Source organism: Vanacampus margaritifer, chromosome 10 (assembly GCF_051991255.1).
Source record: "Vanacampus margaritifer isolate UIUO_Vmar chromosome 10, RoL_Vmar_1.0, whole genome shotgun sequence".
Taxonomy (NCBI): Eukaryota; Metazoa; Chordata; class Actinopteri; order Syngnathiformes; family Syngnathidae; genus Vanacampus; species Vanacampus margaritifer.
The window spans coordinates 22,713,709-22,733,788 of NC_135441.1; the positions used below are offsets into that span (position 1 = coordinate 22,713,709).

Here is a 20,080-nt window from a genome sequence, read left to right on the forward strand (position 1 = left end):
AAGTGACCAGAAACGAGAGGAGTAGACTTTTCACAATAAAACAGGAAATGACAAGACAAGGGGAACACACAAGGAAAACATGACAGGGAGTAAACAAAACTGAAAATAAACATGACAAAAAGTGTGTATAAAGAGATTTTTTGAGGTGGAAAATGTTGAATTGTGGGAAAACGGTAAAGTTAGGAATGCGAAAAGTAAAAGCCCGCCAGGCATGAGTTTTTGGAACATGTTAAAGTTGGAATGGTTTGAACCGGTTGAGAATTGTAGAAGTAGTTGAAGGACAAAAAAACGGCTGAATAAAAATAGGTGTTTGGGAATCTAAACCTGATAAAGCGGGAATAACTGTCCAGTATTTCATTTCCAAATGGGTGAAAAATGACAGTGGTTGGAACTTGGAAATAATTTTCCCTTAGGAGAATTTATTCCACTTAAAGTGCTGTCTCATTCTTTGTAGCAATGGCTGGCTCGCTCCCGGTTTCCTTGAACGTCCTCTCGTCCATCTGCTGTGTTCTGCCTTTCCCAAAAAGGGTGTAGATGGAGTCACTGATGCAACCTGCCAGGTTTCCTAATTCTTATTGCCCCTCGACCCGGGCCAGAAGCATTAGCTCACCACAGGTCCTAATTGGGACATGTCTAATAACTGAGGTCCCCAGGGTGCGCTCTAATGAATCGAGAATATCATTAATGCCACTGTGACGGATATCGGCTTGCAATTCTCCAGCATTTCACTTCCTCCGACTCTCTCTCCCTCCCTCACGGTCCAACAGAGTTATCCACCGACTCAAATCAGTTTTTAACAATTGATTGGTTTTGTCTGCTCAGTCCATCTGTTTTCCCCACTCTATTCGTTACATTATTTACAGTGTTTGTTTAGAAATAAAGAGGGCGAGTGGCTGGGCCTGCGTCAGCGTCAACAGGTGAGGGGAACAAAAGATGAACGAGTGAACAGCTGCTGTGCTTCACGGCGTTGGGCACCTGGAGGCATCTATCTCTCGCTGTCTGCCGCGCTGTCACGGCTCACACGGGGAAACGCCGACGGGTTCACCCCCGGATCTTAACCTCTCCCCGTCTCCATCTGTTTGCTTGTATGCTGCTAAATGCCCTTCAAAAAGGGGAGATAAACTGGATGCATGCGGCGCCATCTGCAACAGAAGGACACAGGAAGATGTTTTGCAGACAAAACATTAACTCTTCAACTCTGTGTGTGTTTTTTTTTTGCAGCATATATTGCACTGTAGGTCCAGTTGCACGCGATACTCGTGTTTTTACAGTTATGCCGGACTATATGTATGACTTTGCACACGGGACAATGGCAGAATCCAGAGGCCAACAGTGAAATAGATACACTGCTTGTTATTGTGATTTTTATTCTCCACAATATTTTGCCGTAAAACAACTCCCACGTAATACTTCTGATTTGCACCGTTCAAATTTAAACCATTGGCGGCTATAGACGTCAAAAATTCATTTGAACTATTTCTATTAGTTTCACATTTTTTTGAGTGTGACGACCTAGAATTTTTTTTTATTGTACATTTAGAACGGATATAAAATTTGTGATTAATCGTGAGTTAACTATTGAAGTCATGCGATTAATTACAATTAAAAAATGTAATCGTCTGACGCCCCTAATTTTTAATAATCTTTCCTTCTTTCTTTTTTTATTAGGGGCGTCGGGTGATTATTTTTTAAAAAATTGTAATTAATCACATGACTTCACTAGTTAACTCAAGATTAATCACAAATTTTATATCTGTTCTAAATGTACAATCATTTTTTTTCCTAGGTTTTCATATTCTTGTTAACAAAAGTGGGGAAAAATGTGAAACTAATAGAAATAGTTCAAATTAATTTTTGACGTCTATAGCCGTCAATGGCAGTGAATGAGTTAATATCAACTTTTCCCCATCAATTTTCAATGGGTTCAAACCCCGCTTGGACAACTCTTTAGTACAAATGCAATATTGAATACTAATCATTGTCAAATTATTTCACTATTAATACTTTGTAATTTTCACATCATTTATCTTTCAATTCACTTACTAGAATTCAGCTTAGCATTCAGCTATTAGCATTCATTTCTCAGCATTTCCCACGCAATTTCAACAGAAATTCCACTTATTTATTTATTTTATATATTTGCTCCATCTTTTTTTTATTCAAAATCGCTGATCGGTGATCAGCCGGAACAATCTTGATCGTGAAAAGCCAAGTAAGTTTTGATTCGGCATTCGTTTTTAATGGTCACTTCACATCTATATTTGTATGTATATATACTGTAGCTCTAATAAAGATAGGCAGTAATGAAAACGGATGAAGGATGGACGTTTGTGGCATTCAGGATAAAGTTGCATTGACGTTTATATTTCTGGACGGGTGCTTGCGGGATTACGTTAGCAAGATAACCAAATGTGACTGGCAGAGGGTGTGATCAGCCGTGGCAAGCTCTAACAAGGGAGGATTCTTGAGTGGAATGACAATGAATGTGAGCATAAGAATCGGAAAAGACAATCGGGGAGAAGTACAAATGGGAGTTAAAAGTGGGGCCGGGCCGCGTGAAATAACGCGTTGACGCCACCCCTGCCGACGACCACACGCAGGAGCCGAATGACCTTCGAATCTTTCGCGGGTCCTCCTGCGTTTTACTCGCGCATCTTTGCACGAGTGTGCTTGGTGTGTTTACCGTCAGGGCTCATGCTGTGGCGCCGCCTCACATTGACTGACAGCTCATCAATAAACATTGCACCTTGCATATCTAGCAGGCAGACAAAAAGTGAAGCCCTGTTAAGAGTCTTGGCATGGTTATGGCTTCTAGATGATGTATTTTCCGGGGGTGGGGGGGGGGGAATCCAAAAAATTGGGTTATATGAGCTATCACTAAACATTTGACATCAAGGCAAACAATACTGCAGTGCCGTGACCTTGGCTGTAATAGAAGCAGCACAATACTGCTTTATGCGTTGGTCACCAGCATAGACAATTTAAATGTCAACCAGGCCCGAGGGGGACGAAGCAGTGGTACCTCACGATATCAGATTGGAAGACATCCAAAATGTCTGACATTCATCCTCACTGGTGCCTTCGCTCCTGCACGCTCACGCACGCTTGACGTTGACCCCCCCCCCCCCCCTGCTTTTTGTCCTCAAGCAAGTCTTGTGTAGTCAGCGTGACTTGTGAAAAACATAGCATGTGTGGAGGAGGGGGGGGGGGGGTTGGGGGGGGGGGTAAAACATCACCGTCAAAATAATCTCCACTGTTGTGTTTTGTTCCTTTTTCACACTGCATGCAATGAATGGGATCTTGATCTTTTTTTCATTTCAACCTTAAACATTTCTTGACAATGATATGTTATATGTGACCTCACTCGTCTAAACATGACATTCTGATTAATATGACATTTTTTGGAATATGAGTTAGCAGCAAAATCAAGCCGTTTTTATCCATCTCAGGGGGCGGCCATTTTGCCACTTGCTGTCGACTGAAGATGACATCACAGTTGCTCCGGGCTCAGGCAGCAACCAATCACAGCACACCTGTTTTTTTTTTTTTTTAAAGCTCAGCTGTGATTGGTTGTTCCCTGAGACATGAGCAACAATGATGTCATTTTCACTCGACAGAAAATGGCAAAATGGCTGCCTTCTGATATTGAAAAAAAACTGCTGGATTTTGCTGCTTAACTCATATTCCATCTCAGCTCAGACCCGTTTCCTCATGTTAGGGCTCGTTGAAGATTCCCACCCATAATTAGGAATGTAATGGAATTCTGGGACTACTACTATCACCATAATTAACATAAATTGCACATACAGGTAAAAACATGATATTTTGTAAGTATTAAGTTAAATAGCATTAGGGAACACAACTGCTCAGTTAGGTCTGAGCGCTGTTTATACCTAATTTTTGGGTGCGGAATCCAATACTGATCTCAGTTTTTCTCTATCAGGTCAAGTTTTTGAGCTATAGGATTTTGTCTCTCTTAAAAAAAAAAAAAAAATGAAATAAATGTGTATTTATGTAAATAAAACAGTAAGATGGAAGAGTTACAAGCTTGGAAAAAAGAAGAAACATAAAACAAAATAGAACTGCTGCTACTCAGCTGTAATCAGTTCTTCTTACTACAGTCTTACTACAGCTCATCAGTGGAATTTTGCTTAGCTGGAGGATAAGCTGTGGAGAGAGAAAAAAAATTAACACGCTAGGAAAAAAATAACCACAATTTTGGAATCAGCATGCCAATTTTAGTTTTAATCAGCGTAAAAATATAAAACAGTTCTCGCTGGACTGGATAGGAGAAATAGTCCAGGGGAGATTTTGTTTGTTGGTTTTGTCAAAATGAATAATGAAGTTCTCTTTAAGTAGCAGATATGAGAACATGCTTTGACAAAAAAAAGCTCACCATATTGAATTCATACTTACTAACCAATCAATTCATTACAACTTGCTTCATTTGTTCTCAAGCGGCCGGTTACCACCAGCGTTAAATAAAATAAACATTGTGCGTCGTTAAGACGCCCAAATACGGGCGTCTTCAAATGAATTGTCACGCGCACGTGCTAAACTCGCAGTGCGTTGCAGCATTTCGGGGGGGGCAAAAAAAAACAATTCCGACATTCCCATGGAGGCATCATCTAAATGATATTCAATATGCGGTTCATTTGCAAACCAAATGATGTGGCACGATTCCAGCTGGGTCGCAATTGCTGTCAAGTGAGTGGGGAGGATCCACAACACGGCAACATAATCATATGGAATAGCCTGTCACGGATCATGGAGTACAAATAATTGTTTTTCTGGATGGATAGGACCGGAGTGAATTAAGTCGGATTAAATAGTAACAGGTATGGTTCGGACCCAGCGCTTGAAATGATGTCTACATTATGGATGATTAGAAAGATGGGAGGTTGGGGGGCATTTTGCTCAGCGGTGGCCAATATGTGGCTTGATTTTCACTTACCAAGTCAAGCAGCAGGTGGGAGTTAAATCAGCCTCAATGCCTTGATTATCAATCAAGAGTTTCACTGTCTGTTGTGATTCTCACAAATGCGTGGTCATGCTAATATGGAAAAGGTGGAACTGAGGAAACGGCACCTTCTAGTGTGTTGAAGACGTTTCACCTTTAATCCGAAAGGTTTGAAATGAAAAGATAGATTGTTGTTATTGTTCATGATGTAGTATTGCTAAAAATGAAATGTTACCGGTTCAATGTAGTATTTTTTTGGGAATGTACAATCCATAGGGCAGTTTACAATTAGGCCCAAACTACTATTTTTAGAACAGCGCATGGGCATGGCCGGTTGATTTTCGGACAAGAAACACAGGCTGAGGGAGTGTATAGGTGCGAGGCAAAACTTGTGAACTGACTCGCTGTTTCACCATAAATATACTTAACAGACGTATTATGGTTACCGCAAACCTCTGCTGCTTTGGTGTCTACGGAAGCCACTGCTGCTTGGATATGAAAATGAATTTGTTCAATTTGTCAATTGAATCATGGAGACATTTCACGGCTGGGACGTCGATGTGTACGCGTGTGTCCTACTCATGCATATTAAAACTCTTTGACTGCCGGACGTTTTCAGAAAAGGGATGCCGTGGGTGCCAGCCGATTTAAGCATTTTTGACTGATCTTTCAAGGTCCATAGAAAATTATGTGTTTGGACTATGGAAACACACATACTATCAAATGAAAGATTGGACTCTCATCTTTCATCAGAAGAAAAAAAATTGTTTCTACCTTATTCCGTTTTTCAGTAATCAACAATAGAAAATGGTTAGTTTCACCTCTGTTTTGAAACAAACGTCTTTTAACGTCTTTGGCACTCCTCCATAGGATTTTACTAAACGTTATTTAACGTTTTTTGGCAGTCAAAGAGTTAATGAGATCAACCCTATTCAAACATAAGAGAGGTCATCAATTTAGCTGTCAACACAATTGGAATGTTAGGACTGAATCTGTGTCTGAAACCTTCCATTAGGTCAACCGGGAAATTTTTTACATTGCGAAAAAAATATATGGTGTGTATCGTTAAGCTTTTCGGCGAAACTATCAATACAACAACTGACTGAGTAATTGATTTAGACATGAAAACAAATCATTTCTTTTGAGATCAACTACAGCCTTGACTGTTCTACCGGCACTTTCCTCAAGCAGGTCGATGATTGACAGCAGCTTATGTGAGCAGTTGTGGTGTAATTATGTGTGAATTCAGGGAGGCCGTGACAACTGTGACTTGATCACAACTCTCGCTGTGTTAACAGAGGTCGAGTTGACTGTAGACGGGACACCGTGAAGACCAACGGCACACAAAAAAAAAAAACATCCCCTCGCTCTCTTTTCCTTGATGGCTGAAGAGTAATGCTCAGCTTGTATTCAATTAACCTTAGACAAAAGTGATAATATCCTTTTTGAGTCACTCATTTCATGCAAAAAATTTACTTAGACTTAATATCTATTTGCAAATATCTTGATTTTAATAATATCAACCGTGTGATCCATTGGCATCAAACTTTTGAAATCCTGGTTGAATGGCCGACTGGTGCTGAAATTAAAAAAAAACAAATACGATTGTAAAAATAATGCAATAAACGCTGACAATTTTGTCTTGTGTTGATATCTGATATGACAATGAAACATCAGCGAACCATTAGAAAGAAACGATTTCCTGCCCTATGGGATGCCTTCAAACTGCTGCAGAGCTGCACGCTACTTATAAATCATTGTCAACACTCAACATGATGCTGGAGAAGATAAACAAACTCTGTGGGTGGAACTCTGGAAATATTTGTATTCTTATGTAAAAGGCAAAATTTAGCAAATAAGAATCAATGTTTTACCCTTAAGATATGTTTAAGAGATACCAGCATCAATAGTAAAATTGGAGTGCACTTACTTAAGCTATACATCTAGTTAGCAAGGTTTGCAAATGTTTACATATTTATTCCATTTGTTATCAGTATTTAATTATATGAGTGTTAAATTTAAATTGCATGAATAAAATAAGCAACTGTAAATTCCAGTATATAATGAGCACATTTCATCTATCTATCCATCTATCTCGCTAGCTCGTTAGCTAGCGAGCTATAAGCTCCCTAGCTAACTCCCTAGAGAGCAAGATGTATTATTTCTTTCTTCCTCTCTATCGCTATCTATCTATCTATCTATCTATCTATCTAGCTAGCTAGCTCAATAGTTAGCTCGATGGTTAGCTATAAGTTCCCTAGCTAACTCCCTAGAGAACAAGACTTCTTTCTTTCTTTTTCTCTTTCTTTCTTTCTCGCTACCTCGCTCTCTCTCTCTCGCTATCTATCTATCTATCTATCTATCTATCTATCTATCTAACTAGCTCAATAGTTAGCTCAATAGTTAGCTATAAGTTCCCTAGCTAACTCCCTAGAGAGCAAGATTTCTTTCTTTCTTTTTCTCCTTCTTTTTCTCACTTCCTCTCTCTCTCTCTCTATATATATATCTATCTATCTATATCCATCCATCTATCAAGCTAGCTCAATAGTTAGCTTAATAGCTAGCTCGATAGCTAGCTATAAGTTCCCTAGCTAACTCCCTAGAGAGCAAGATTTCTTTCTTTCTTTCTCGCTTCCTCTCTCTCTCTCTATCTATCTATCTATCTATTATCTACTTAATAGGGATGTAACAAAAAATGGTTTGAACCGTAAAATCATTGTTTTATTTAAAAGATATTGAAATACATCGAGATAGGTATTGAATCGTCTTTTATTTGGAAAGATATTTCTTAAAATGAAATGGCATGTTTACAGGACTGAAAAGTTCATTAAAATGTAAGTAAAATGACACCCCCAAAAAATCCTTGCATCATAACCTATCGAACTGAGCCGTAACATATTGAACGGATTGTTCCATGTTTATGTGGTAAAAAAAATATACGGTCCGATGCCTTCTCATTGGAGGATAAAGAAAGCACCATTCCCCCCCCTCTCTCCTTTAATTTACAACAGCTTTCTTCAGGACCTTCCCGATAAGACAACACCAAGTGTCCTCACTCTCATGATGGCGGGCACTGACTCAGACACACTTGGTTAGAGCTTTAGGCACGGAGATGCGTCATGGTCGCTATTAAAGCCAGCAGTGCTTCCCACTTTCCACATCACTTTCTGTATTTCTTGTTGAAAGTGCAAGAGAAAGAAAAAAGGAATCTATAGGAGAAAATAGGTGCTCAGATGGGGTTTCGTCCTTCGGTCGCAATCCAAGCGTCTAATCACGTAAAGGTTCAGTCATGTCCTGCTTATCTCCAACTTGGCTGCAGATCAATAAGATGTCACCTGAAGCATGGTCGCTAATACTAACCCTGCAGACAGCATCGTTTTAAGGCCTAAACTCCGGGCGTCTTTATCACTGCCTTTCTCACACCATTTTTGGAGTGATAGTATGATGGCGTATTAGGGCCACGTATAAAAAACATTTTTTTCAGAGGGTGGGGGCAATATTCCAAGAAAAAAACTTTATAAAGTGGCAAATTTGCGAGTTTATTAAGTGGCAAATATGCGAGTTTATAAAGTGGCAAATATGCGAGTTTATAAAGTGGCAAGTATGCGAGTAGTACGCTACGGGTATTTCTCGTAAGTTTCTGAGTTTTTTTTCTCGAAAATCTGCCACTTTATAAAGTGGCAAATTTACGAGTTTTTCTTGCAAATTTGCCACTTAATAAAGTGGCAAATTTGCGAGTTTATAAAGTGGCAAGTATGCGAGTAGTACGCTACGGGTATTTCTCGTAAGTTTCTGAGTTTTTTTTCTCGAAAATCTGCCACTTTATAAAGTGGCAAATTTACGAGTTTTTCTTGCAAATTTGCCACTTAATAAAGTGGCAAATTTGCGAGTTTATAAAGTGGCAAGTATGCGAGTAGTACGCTACGGGTATTTCTCGTAAGTTTCTGAGTTTTTTTTCTCGAAAATCTGCCACTTTATAAAGTGGCAAATTTACGAGTTTTTCTTGCAAATTTGCCACTTTATAAAGTGGCAAATTTGCGAGTTTATGAAGTGGCAAATATGCGAGTTTATAAAGTAGCAAAAATGTGAGTTTATGCGAGACGGATTCATTCTTAATTTAAACTTTACTCGTCATACACGGCAGCTAGAGCAACATCAACTTAGCTACTTGTACAAAAAAAAAAAAAAAAAAATGTACGAATGTGTATACAATAATTTGGGAAACATAAATGTACAAGTAAATATTTATTTTAACAAATTAACTTAAATGCTTGATCCTCAGGGAGTGGACCTTCGCAAAGCGAGGCGTCTTTGTCGCTGGCACTACCCAACGCTTCAAAGTGTGAATGCTTAACATGATATGGTTAAAGCCATTACTATCTCCTTATTTGAAAACCCAACCGAAAAAATATTGGCACAAACGAGTAATACGCTACGGGTATTTCTCGAGTTTTTTTTCTCGAAAATCTGCCACTTTCTAAAGTGGCAAATTTACGAGTTTTTCTTGCAAATTTGCCACTTTATAAAGTCGCACAGTTTATAAAGTGGCAAATTTGCGATTTTTTTTCTTTGAATATTACCCCGCCCACTAAAATTGTTTTTTTTTTATATTTGGCCCTAATACGCCGTCATGAGGATTATTTTAATTCATGTTACGTGACGACTCGGGGAACAGCTTCTACTGTGTTCATATTCTCGTATTATTTCAGTCTGCGAAAAGTGAAGATGCTCACTCAAACTTGTTTGAACACAAAACAACTCAGCAGCAGATCAAAGGCCAATAAATGTTCCAAGAGGTGGGAGAGGGGGTGGGGGGGGGGGGGGGGCTGAACAAACAGAAGGTCATCTATTATAAAACGTTCAAGAAGTGCTTCAAGGTCTCTAAATTGGACAGAAGAGAAGAATGCACCTTATCCTTGGCTGGCAAGCTGCCACTCTTGTGCGGCTTTCATTTGGCAACTGAAAGAAAATGCTTTCTCTGATAATGGCGTCCAGTGTCAGATGCGTTTGCCTTCATTTAAAGGAGAATTACTGGCTGTTAGAGGTTGCTTAGAGAAGGAGGGCCATGTTGCTTGTAGGTGTTGTTCACCTCTCCACTCTCTTGAACATACAGAGAAGATAAACCCAAAACAAGTCAAATAACATTTGTAATCGTAAGAAATTGCATGATTTCAATAATTAGCTGGTGATTAATTGCAAATGAATGGCACAAGTGGAAATATATGTTAACCAAATATAAATATGCTTGTATCTTTTAGTTCATTGATATGGTAATTCATGGAATTATTTGAAGTAAAAAAAAAAGATATACTGTACTGTAAAAAGGATTGTGAGACTAATTTGTGTTGAGGTTATTTTTCTGCCACTGGATGGCACTAGCGTTTCAAGCTGGACATTGGTGGCAGCAACATTTTTCTTTCATATTAAAAACGAGTTCATTTCAGATGATGGATTGATGGATTTTGAACATAAAGTAACATAAAGACTGAAATTTTTATTTTTAAAATTGTAAATTACAACTTGACCCCAGTCCCCACAAATATCCATCCATTTTCTTTACCGCTTGTCCTCACAAGGGTCGCGGGGGTTGCTGGAGCCTATCCCAGCTGGCTTCGGGCAGTAGGCGGGGTACACCCTGAACTGGTTGCCAGTCAATTGCAGGGCACACAGAGACGAACAATCATACTCACAATCACACCTATGGACAATTTGGAGTGTCCAATCAACCTGCCATGCATGTTTTTGGAATGTGGGAGGAAACCGGAGTACCCGGAGAAAACCCACGCAAGCACGGGGAGAACATGCAAACTCCACCCAGGAAGGCCGAAGCCCGGACTCGATCTCACGTCCTCTCCACTGGGAGGCGGACGTGCTAACCAGTCAGCCACCGTGCCGCCACAAATATATGCATTATTATTATTATTATATCTATTCAGTAATTAGCATCACTAAATTGTGTTTTAGTAGCTCCTTGGCATACGTAGCAAACAAGCCAGAAATAACACCGATGTATTACGCTAGCTATCTTCTGGAGTTGCTGAATACAATACTGTACACCTCACGTCGACAAATCAAGTGACTTGTAGTCACGCAAATGACAAGGCGAGCATACACTCGGGGCTCTTGGTTCTCAAAGGGCTCTGAGAGTGCCCATGTTGTCCCCTTTTAAAGCTGTAGCAACCTAGCTGGCGCCAACTGCTAACTGGCACTACCGAGTGTGTTCTCGTCTCGAAGCAGGGAAGCAGTGGTGATACTTCACAGTCCAAATGGCTCCTCCACTCTGGCTTTCTGCTCTCAAGTAAAACTATTGACTAGGAGCAGTGATTTGGCCCTGGAAGAGTTGAAAAATGACAAAGGATTTCCTATTTTAACAACTAATGATGTGTTACATGGCCTTTTGTGTCTCAGAAATGAGCCAGGAAATTCTCTAGTGAACATTAAGACCCCAGGAGAACAAAATCACAGATAATAAGCAGCACACAGTTTGAGCTGTTCTGCTAACCCTGGAGCAAGGTTGCATGCTTTCGTGGCGGTATGGGGAAGAAAAATCGGACTCAATAAATCACTTGGAAGCTAGATTGAGATTACTTCAGAATTCACATAGGTTGAATTCTGGTCTTCTATTGAGGCCTGATGAATACGCTTGTTTGACGGCTTACAGCAATGACACATACAGATGCAATTCGCGGTTAAGCATGTCAATCAAGACCGGACCATTTTCATTACCGCAGCGTGACTACAATAAAGGGAGCAACCCATTAGTAGCTTTATCAGGACACAATCCAGTCATTTACATCAATCATTTGCAGATTTCTGACAATTAAACATAATGAAGTAGCTGTAGAGTTGAAAGCAAATCTTACCAGCGCCAATAGCTTGATTAATAGCACATCCTGCAGGCTTTAAGTGCACATTTAGCCAGAAAGCAAAGATATAAATGTAAAATTTTTGTAAGGAATGACATATGAAGTGCCTTTGCCTCAGGTCTACACGTTAATCGCAATATCTCAAATATTTTATTGTTGTGGGTGTCTTTGTTGTATGGGCAAAAATCGGACAACTTTATACCGGGCAACGCAGATTATTTGTAAACGTCAAAGCAAATGTTTCAGAGTTCACACTGGAGGTGCAAGTGAGCGAGTGTCCGTTATCTGCTTCAACACAGAAGTATGACACAGAGCCGCTTTAATTGGCCATGATTGAGCTGTGACTGTGACCATTCCCACAGCAGCGCAGTACTCTTATCTAATGTGTAGAATTACCAACATAAGGTCTAACCTGCCTCAGTGTGCAGTTACGCCACATAGGATTGACGTCGAAAATAGAGTCCACGTTTCATTTGGAGACGCATCATGATTAAAACTGTGCCAGTATCATCTGTGAATATAACCTCTGATTTGTACTAAAAATAAGTTGCAGCTGTGTAAGCACTTTTATTCAAATATGCGATCTCATTTGCGCATATTGTGGGACGTAAAAACCTTCATGTATATTTTATGTGATTTTACATTTTGGAAGGGCTGCTCCTTTCACCACCTCATCTTTCTTTGGATTATAAGGTCAGCAAAACTAGAGCGATTCTTTTCCATTGTGAAAATGAATAGTAAAAAAAACATTGTGCACGATGCAGATATGCTTTAGCGTTCAACTCAAGGTGAATGCAATATCATCGAGTGTCTTTCGGCGAGTGACTACAGACAAGGTACCAGCCAGAATGCTCATATGAAAAGTTGTTATTGTTTTCTGTCGTTTCTGCAACGTTCTTTCTTTTCTTAGTCTGTCCCATCTCAAACCTCGTTCTGTCCAACTGATCGACATCCATCCTCAATACAAATGACAGCAGAGGAGTAAATCAAATTCTTCTGTCACATCTCAAAATAGTTTGGGAAAATAGAAACAGATTCCAATCCACCATAGCATGACTAAGCAGCTGAACTCATTTGCTCCCAAAAACGTATAAAAACGTTCTATTTTAAAGTTGTTTTATGTTTTTTTTATGCTGGAGCATACAGAAGGCTTTGATGCAGCCTCTGACTTGAAGAGGTATCTTAAAGCAACGGTAGTTATTACAAAAAACAACCAGCAGGTGGCAGCAGAGTATAAGAGATCAGCCAGGGCCATGTTGCAACAAGCACTTTTCCCCAGTGTTTTAAACAGGCTTGTGAATAATGATGAGATTTAGCTCTATTCTAATCCTAATCACTGCAAAACGGAAACAGATTAAAAATGTATTTTTTTCCCCGATGAAAGAAGAGAGTCTAATCTTTCTTTTGGTAGTTTAAATTTTTTAAAAAAATTTTAGGAACACAATATTCTGTGGGCCTTGCAAAATCAGTCAAAATAGACCAGTAAACCGTCCGGGAGCGAAGGGGGTTGCTTCAGTGAAAATGGTTGGGAATGAATGAGTCAATAGGACAGGTAAAAAAAAAAAAAAAGAGAAATGTACCGTCTTGTGTCAACACTGCAGCATCTTATGCAAAGGACACCACGAGACGAGAATTAAATGAACACTGGAGCTAATCTCTAAATACCCCCCTGAAGGTATTTCTTTTTTTTTTTTTAACCCAACAACCAATGAGATGATGAACAGGTGAAGAAGTAATGATAGCTGGGAGAGAGAATGAATGGATCGCTGGCGGGTATGCAGGTGGAGCATGTGGGGGGGGGGGGGGGGGGTGACGGGTGAGCAAACAGCAATCTTGTGGCGGTGGAGGAGCGCCAAGAGGATCACAGCAACCGTACCAAAGAAATACCCAAGAAAGTGAAGCAAATTCTTTCAGGTGGAATCACCCTGACAATTAGAAATTGTAAAATCCAGTAAAACAGTGAAAATGGCTGGGAGTGAATGAGTTAAGGTTAAAGCACAATAAGCACTTGTTTGTAGTTAGGAATATTTTCACTTATTTTGTTTTTATATTGTACTCCATTTATTTTCCTCCTAAAAATTTAATTAAATAAATAACATAACATGTAAACAATTTGGGGGCTGGATCGGTTTAATTGCCTTTTCATTAATTTCTACGGGAAAAATTTACCTTGATTTTTTTTTAATGAATGTTTCGATTTACCAATGGGGAATTCGGTTCATAAAAGGAGGTTCCATTGTACATTTCACAAAAGCAAACGGAAAAGAGACCCGCGCGGGCATGTTGGGTGACTGCGACATCATTAAGGATTTTATTTTCACCACGTCAAACACTAGATTGCTTGCATGACAAATGACTTGGCATTTTGAATTCCATTTGAAAAGTAAACAATCAGGCGACACACATTGGGCTAGATATTGTGAAAATAATGCAGAAGCAATTTTTAAAACAATGAGAAATACACAGGTTGCGTAACCATTTCCACTCTGAATTCCAACACAAAGGATGTTGATCACAAAACAAAGCATAGCCCCCCCCGACGGAAAGGCTATCTCTGCATATGTATGTAACGCAATTAGTCTGCTAGTGAGTGACTGGCGCCCCTTGGGCGGGATAAAACAGGACAGCCTCTTTTGGTCCGCCAAGCTGCTTGGTTAAATATTGATGCCGCCGCCCTGAGCTGTTTTCCACGCTTGTTTCGTCAGACTGCAATATAGCCACTGGCTGGATCAACCACTGCGGTGGAAGTTTTTTTTTTTTTTTTTTTTTTTGAAAGGCCCCGGAGGTCTCAAGCAGCTCACTTACATGACAGCTGCCAGAGCCTGTTGTTTGACGGCTGAGGGTTTAATGTACTCGTCACTCACAAAACCTACGGGGCGTGCGTCAAGTGTAAAGTCAAGACATATTTCCTTGTCGTCTGCAGACGTCTGTGGCAATGATTGTGGATTGAGTCTCTGGTCCAATTGCGGTTCGTCAGTCTTCGATATGCACTCTAAAAACAGTTGGGTCAAAAGTAGCACAATTATGGATCAAAAATGGACAGATCCACTTTATGGTTCAATATGACCCAACTTTCTGGGTTGTTTTGTACAAAATGACCCACATTTTTGACCAAAGTAAAGACCCATTTCTTGGCTCAAAGTTGGGTCAAATTGACCCAAGTAGACGATCGGCCCATTTATGACCCATAGTTGGGTTATTTTTGACCCGACTGTTTTTAGAGTGTATGTTTTTTAACTCTTTCACTGCCAGACGTTTTCAGAAACGGGTTGTCCCCACTGCCAGCCAATTTAAGCATTTTGAGTGATCTTTCAAGGTCCACAGAAAATGTTGTGTTTGGACTATGGAAACACACATACTACCAAATGAAAGATTGGACTCTCAGCTTTCATCAGAAAAAAAAGTTTGTTTCTACCTTATTCCGTTCTTCAGTAATCAGCAATAGAAAATGGTTACTTTCACCGAAATTCTCTCTTTTGAAACAAAAAACGGAGAAAAAGAGCTTTTTGTGAAACGATGTTATTTCATGCACTCTAGTGAATTCTACACTTCTTTTTGTCCATGAATGATGCCACAAACACCTAAATAGTGCTTTACTTCTGTAAAACGCTTTCACCAACAATGAAAAAGTGTTTTTTGATTGCAAAATATGTTTATTTCCATTCAACAGTGTAACAATTTGACAAAACAATTTCGCAAACTATTTACAAATGTGTGCAACTGTGGTACTACTTACAATTATGTGGATGTTTCAAATACAGTTTTTCCTTTTGTAACGCTCTCCTGCGTGTAAGGAGACGCCAGGACTCGCACAACAGTTTACTTTCACTTTCACATTGGTCCGTTTTGCGTGCAGACGTTACACTTTCTTGACGGCCTTTTTGTCCGGGGAATAAAAAGCAAGTAGCAGACTGTACACACTTCCTCCGATGAATATGCATTGGACTCGGGGCACTCTCCGTCGTCCGATCGAACGTCCGCCTGTGCGTGCTCGGTTGTGTTCCGCGTTACGACACCGTCATAGCCGCCGCGTCAGCGGTTCCAATTTCGCCGTCAAGCTCGGATTCACCTTCATCATCATCGAGGATGATCACCGTCGTCATCAATGTACTATTTTAGCGTTGGTCGATGCCTTTCGTCTTGTAAGTGTAGAGCTGCTTGCAAACGCTCGCCATTGCCCGTTCCCTCCTCCATCGAGCTCCATCTAACGTCTTCTACTGCCGCGTCAATGCTTCTCAACCACGGAGTCACCACCCTCATCTTCATCATCGATGATGATCATCGTCGTCAACAATGTGCTCTTTCAGCGATGCTTTTGGTCTTTGAAAAAAACGTCTCGGGCGTGAGCTCCTCGCGACCGGCCGCCATTTTTCCTTTGTCTTCCATTCTCATCTCCTGCTCGACGCTCTAGCTCCGCCTCTACTGACGCCCACCCGATCTTGTCAAAAGAGAGTCATCGCTGCCCTCTAGGGGCCAAAAATAGTCATTAGGCACAACAGACAGACTTGAAACTTTCATCAGACATGCGGAAGGGTTTCCTCTACCCGTTTCAAAAAAAAATAAAAAAATCATTGGATGACGTCTTTTGACGTCATTGGCAGTGAAGCGTAGGTTTTTACTTGACGTCTTTAAACGTCAGTGGCAGTGAAAGAGCTAAACAGTAACAAGCCATATTTCTTGTTAACGATGTGTGTCATTATTAGGCTTGTTCGATTCTGACGACGGTGACAGCCAATATTAGCGGTGATTGAAAACATTTTTTTTTCACTTTCACTTTCCTTTCTTTTCTTTGATCCTTCCTCGGGTCTCCTGACGGCCTCACGACTCTGGCTGGAAGTGTTCGGTTTAGGTGAACGGTATGGGATTTTTTAATAGGTTTTAGGTGAACTAATGAATACACGCACGCACGCACATACACAAAAAAAAAAAAAAAGAGAGCAATGATGATGACATCTCAAATCGGTAAAATTACCGAATGAACAATACTGAGCTCTCCAGAAAAAAAAAAAATAATAATAATAAAAAATAATAATAAATTACGGTAAACCATCAAACCAGTAATCAGCCCATGCCTCGGTGACACATACAGAAACAGTCCTTTCAAATAGTGCTTCTGCTTTCATTAAAATTTTTGGTTATTATTGATTTGTGTGTGAAAGAACTATTATATTTTTTTGTTATGAATTCTATTTACTTAAAGCAGAATCTGTAGCATTTTTATCTCACCACAAAAAGATTATAAGTCAAAGTGTTGGCTCCACAACTCCCACAGTCCAAAATCAACAACTGCGCGGAGCTGCGAGTGTTAATGATCGGAATTGTCAAGTTTCGAGGTCCTTTTGTAAAATGGTAAAACGCAAGCTCGAAAGAAATTGACTAAATTAAGCCAGCATGTCATTTTTGGGAGCACCAGTCGATCCTTATTCCCCTGTTTTTCTTTATGTCTGAAGAAAGATTTTCCTTTGATGGAAATTCTAATATTTTTATGTGGCACAGTTTGAAATGAAGACAGCATAACAGACCGTATTACCGTGCAATGAACTTCCTCAACTTCCTACTCAAGCACAAGTGAGCGGTTGATGAGTTCCTGTGAGAGGGAGGCGGGGTCACTTTAACAACTCACGACGTTCCTCAGTTATCTTGCCTTTTGAACTGGAGCTTCCCAAGAGGGGTTGAACAAAAAACAGCGACTGATGAGATCATTAGCAGATTTAATAAGACTTATCATAAAACTTGGATAACATTTGAAAAAGCTGTTCTAGATTCCCAGAAGTCCCAAAGCTTTCTTGGTCAGATCTCAACATAATGACTTCAATCTCCCGCAGTAGTGACTGAGAATAGTCGATCTATTTCAGCTCCCTATAGAAAAGATGTGATGTTATAAGTTTGGCCATGTATTGCGCAATCTGGAATGTGTCAATGGAAAGAGGAATCTGCCTCGGGTCTCCTGACGGCCTCACGACTCTGGCCGGAAGTGTTCGGTTTAGGTGAACGGTATGGGATTTTTTTAAATAGGTTTTAGGTGAACTAATGAATACACACACACTCGCACGCACACACACATACCAAAAAAAAAAGAAGAAAAGAAAGAGAGCAATGATGATGACATGTCAAATCGGTAAAATTACCGAATGAACAATACTGAGCTCTCCAGAAAAAAAAAATAAAGAAAAAAAAACAAAGAAAAAAAAAATGGTAGGGTGAGAAGCTCGGTCATCCGAGAGGGACTCAGCGTCGAGTCGCTGCTCCTCCACGTTGAGAGGAACCAGTTGAGGTGGCTCGGGCATCTGGTTCGGATGCCTCCTGGACGCCTCCCTGGGGAGGTGTTCCGGGCATGTCCTACCGGCAGGAGGCCCCGGGGACGACCCAGGACACGCTGGAGAGACTATGTCTCTCGGCTGTCCTGGGAACGCCTTGGGGTCCCGTCGGATGAGCTGGCTGAAGTGGCTGGGGAGAGGGAAGTCTGGGCTTCCCTGCTAAAGCTGCTGCCCCCGCGACCCGACCCCGGATAAGCGGAAGAAGACGGACGGAAAAAAAATAAATAAATTAATAAATAAATAAATAATAAAAAAAAAGGAAAGAGGGATCTGCCTCGGGTCTCCTGACGGCCTCACGACTCTGGCCGGAAGTGTTCGGTTTAGGTGAACGGTATGGGATTTTTTAAAATAGGTTTTAGGTGAACTAATGAATACACACACACTCGCACACATACCAAAAAAAAAAGAAGAAAAGAAAGAGAGCAATGATGATGACATGTCAAATCGGTAAAATTACCGAATGAACAATACTGAGCTCTCCAGAAAAAAAAAATAAAGAAAAAAAAACAAAGAAAAAAAAAATGGTAGGGTGAGAAGCTCGGTCATCCGAGAGGGACTCAGCGTCGAGTCGCTGCTCCTCCACGTTGAGAGGAACCAGTTGAGGTGGCTCGGGCATCTGGTTCGGATGCCTCCTGGACGCCTCCCTGGGGAGGTGTTCCGGGCATGTCCTACCGGCAGGAGGCCCCGGGGACGACCCAGGACACGCTGGAGAGACTATGTCTCTCGGCTGTCCTGGGAACGCCTTGGGGTCCCGTCGGATGAGCTGGCTGAAGTGGCTGGGGAGAGGGAAGTCTGGGCTTCCCTGCTAAAGCTGCTGCCCTCGCGACCCGACCCCGGATAAGCGGAAGAAGACGGACGACGGAAAAAAAAAAAAAAAAAATTAATAAATAAATAAATAATAAATAAAAAGGAAAGAGGGATCTGCCTATGCTCATTGTGTGTGCGTGTGATAGTGGGAGAAGTCAGAGCGAGTAGTTGAAAAGCCCTCGTGTGTGCAAATGTATTTCGGCAGACGCCATCATGAAAAGGGACGGATGTGACGGGAACAAAAGTCCCTCTCTCACAGCAGGAGACTCCGTGTAACTGAATGAATAAACAGCAGGAGAGGCAAGTTGTTCCATCATGTGAAAAGGTGTGTGTAGGTATGTGCACTTTCTACTGGCCCGTGTAGGCGTCATGAGCCATGAATTATTCTCGTCATCCATCCGGTTATACTTTATGTTACTCTAAACAGCATTTATAATTGCGCACTTCCCTATCTGAACAACTTATATCCTTACTATACTGTGAATACTGTTATCCTCCCACTTCCAATAGTCTGAGTACACCATCATACAAATTATGCTATATAATGCAACAGCCCTGAAATAAATCTACCGTTCGGTTTATTTTCAATCTATAAATGTTGATTCGTCCTGATTTTTTTGTGTAGGTATTCTGGTGCTGATGACGAAACATATGGAGGACCAAAACTGCCCAAATTAAAAATAAATAAATGACAAAATAAATAAATAAATGGATAAAAGTAAAAATAAAAACATATATATATATATATATATATATATATATATATATATATATACAGTGGTACCTCGCCTCATGAACATTAAATTCGCGAGCATTTTGTCTCGGCTGCCGAACTAGTTTTCGGCGGACGAACCAAATCACGCGACACGAGAAATCACGAGAAGCTGACGCACGCTCACGGCGTCCCAGTTCGTCGCCCCCCTTTGTTTGAGTGCGGACGTGATTTGTGTTCGGTAGACATTTTGGATCATTTTGGAGTACTTTTGGAGTGTACTTTTGCTACCATGGGACCGAAAAAGACCCCACCACAGGCTAGTGTTAAGCCTAAGAAGACATTGAAGAAAATTGCGGTCGAGCAGAAGAAGGAGATCATCGACAAACACGAACGAGGTGCGCGTTTGTGTGACTTA

The 20,080-nt window shown here is 40.6% G+C and overlaps 1 protein-coding gene across 11 annotated transcripts in view; it reads right to left on the reverse strand.

The window, feature by feature from the left end:
- The window catches only part of LOC144058763 (uncharacterized), a 184,568-nt gene that overhangs the window by 22,042 nt on the left and 142,446 nt on the right, over positions 1–20,080 (reverse strand). For 8 of the 11 annotated variants that reach the window (XM_077577274.1, XM_077577270.1, XM_077577268.1 and 5 more), the window contains one exon: positions 976–1,142. The exons of the other annotated variants lie outside the window; for them this stretch is intronic. The gene's annotated coding sequence lies outside the window, so the exon portion shown is untranslated. The remainder of the gene's footprint in view (positions 1–975; positions 1,143–20,080) is intronic. 11 annotated transcript variants of the gene reach the window in all.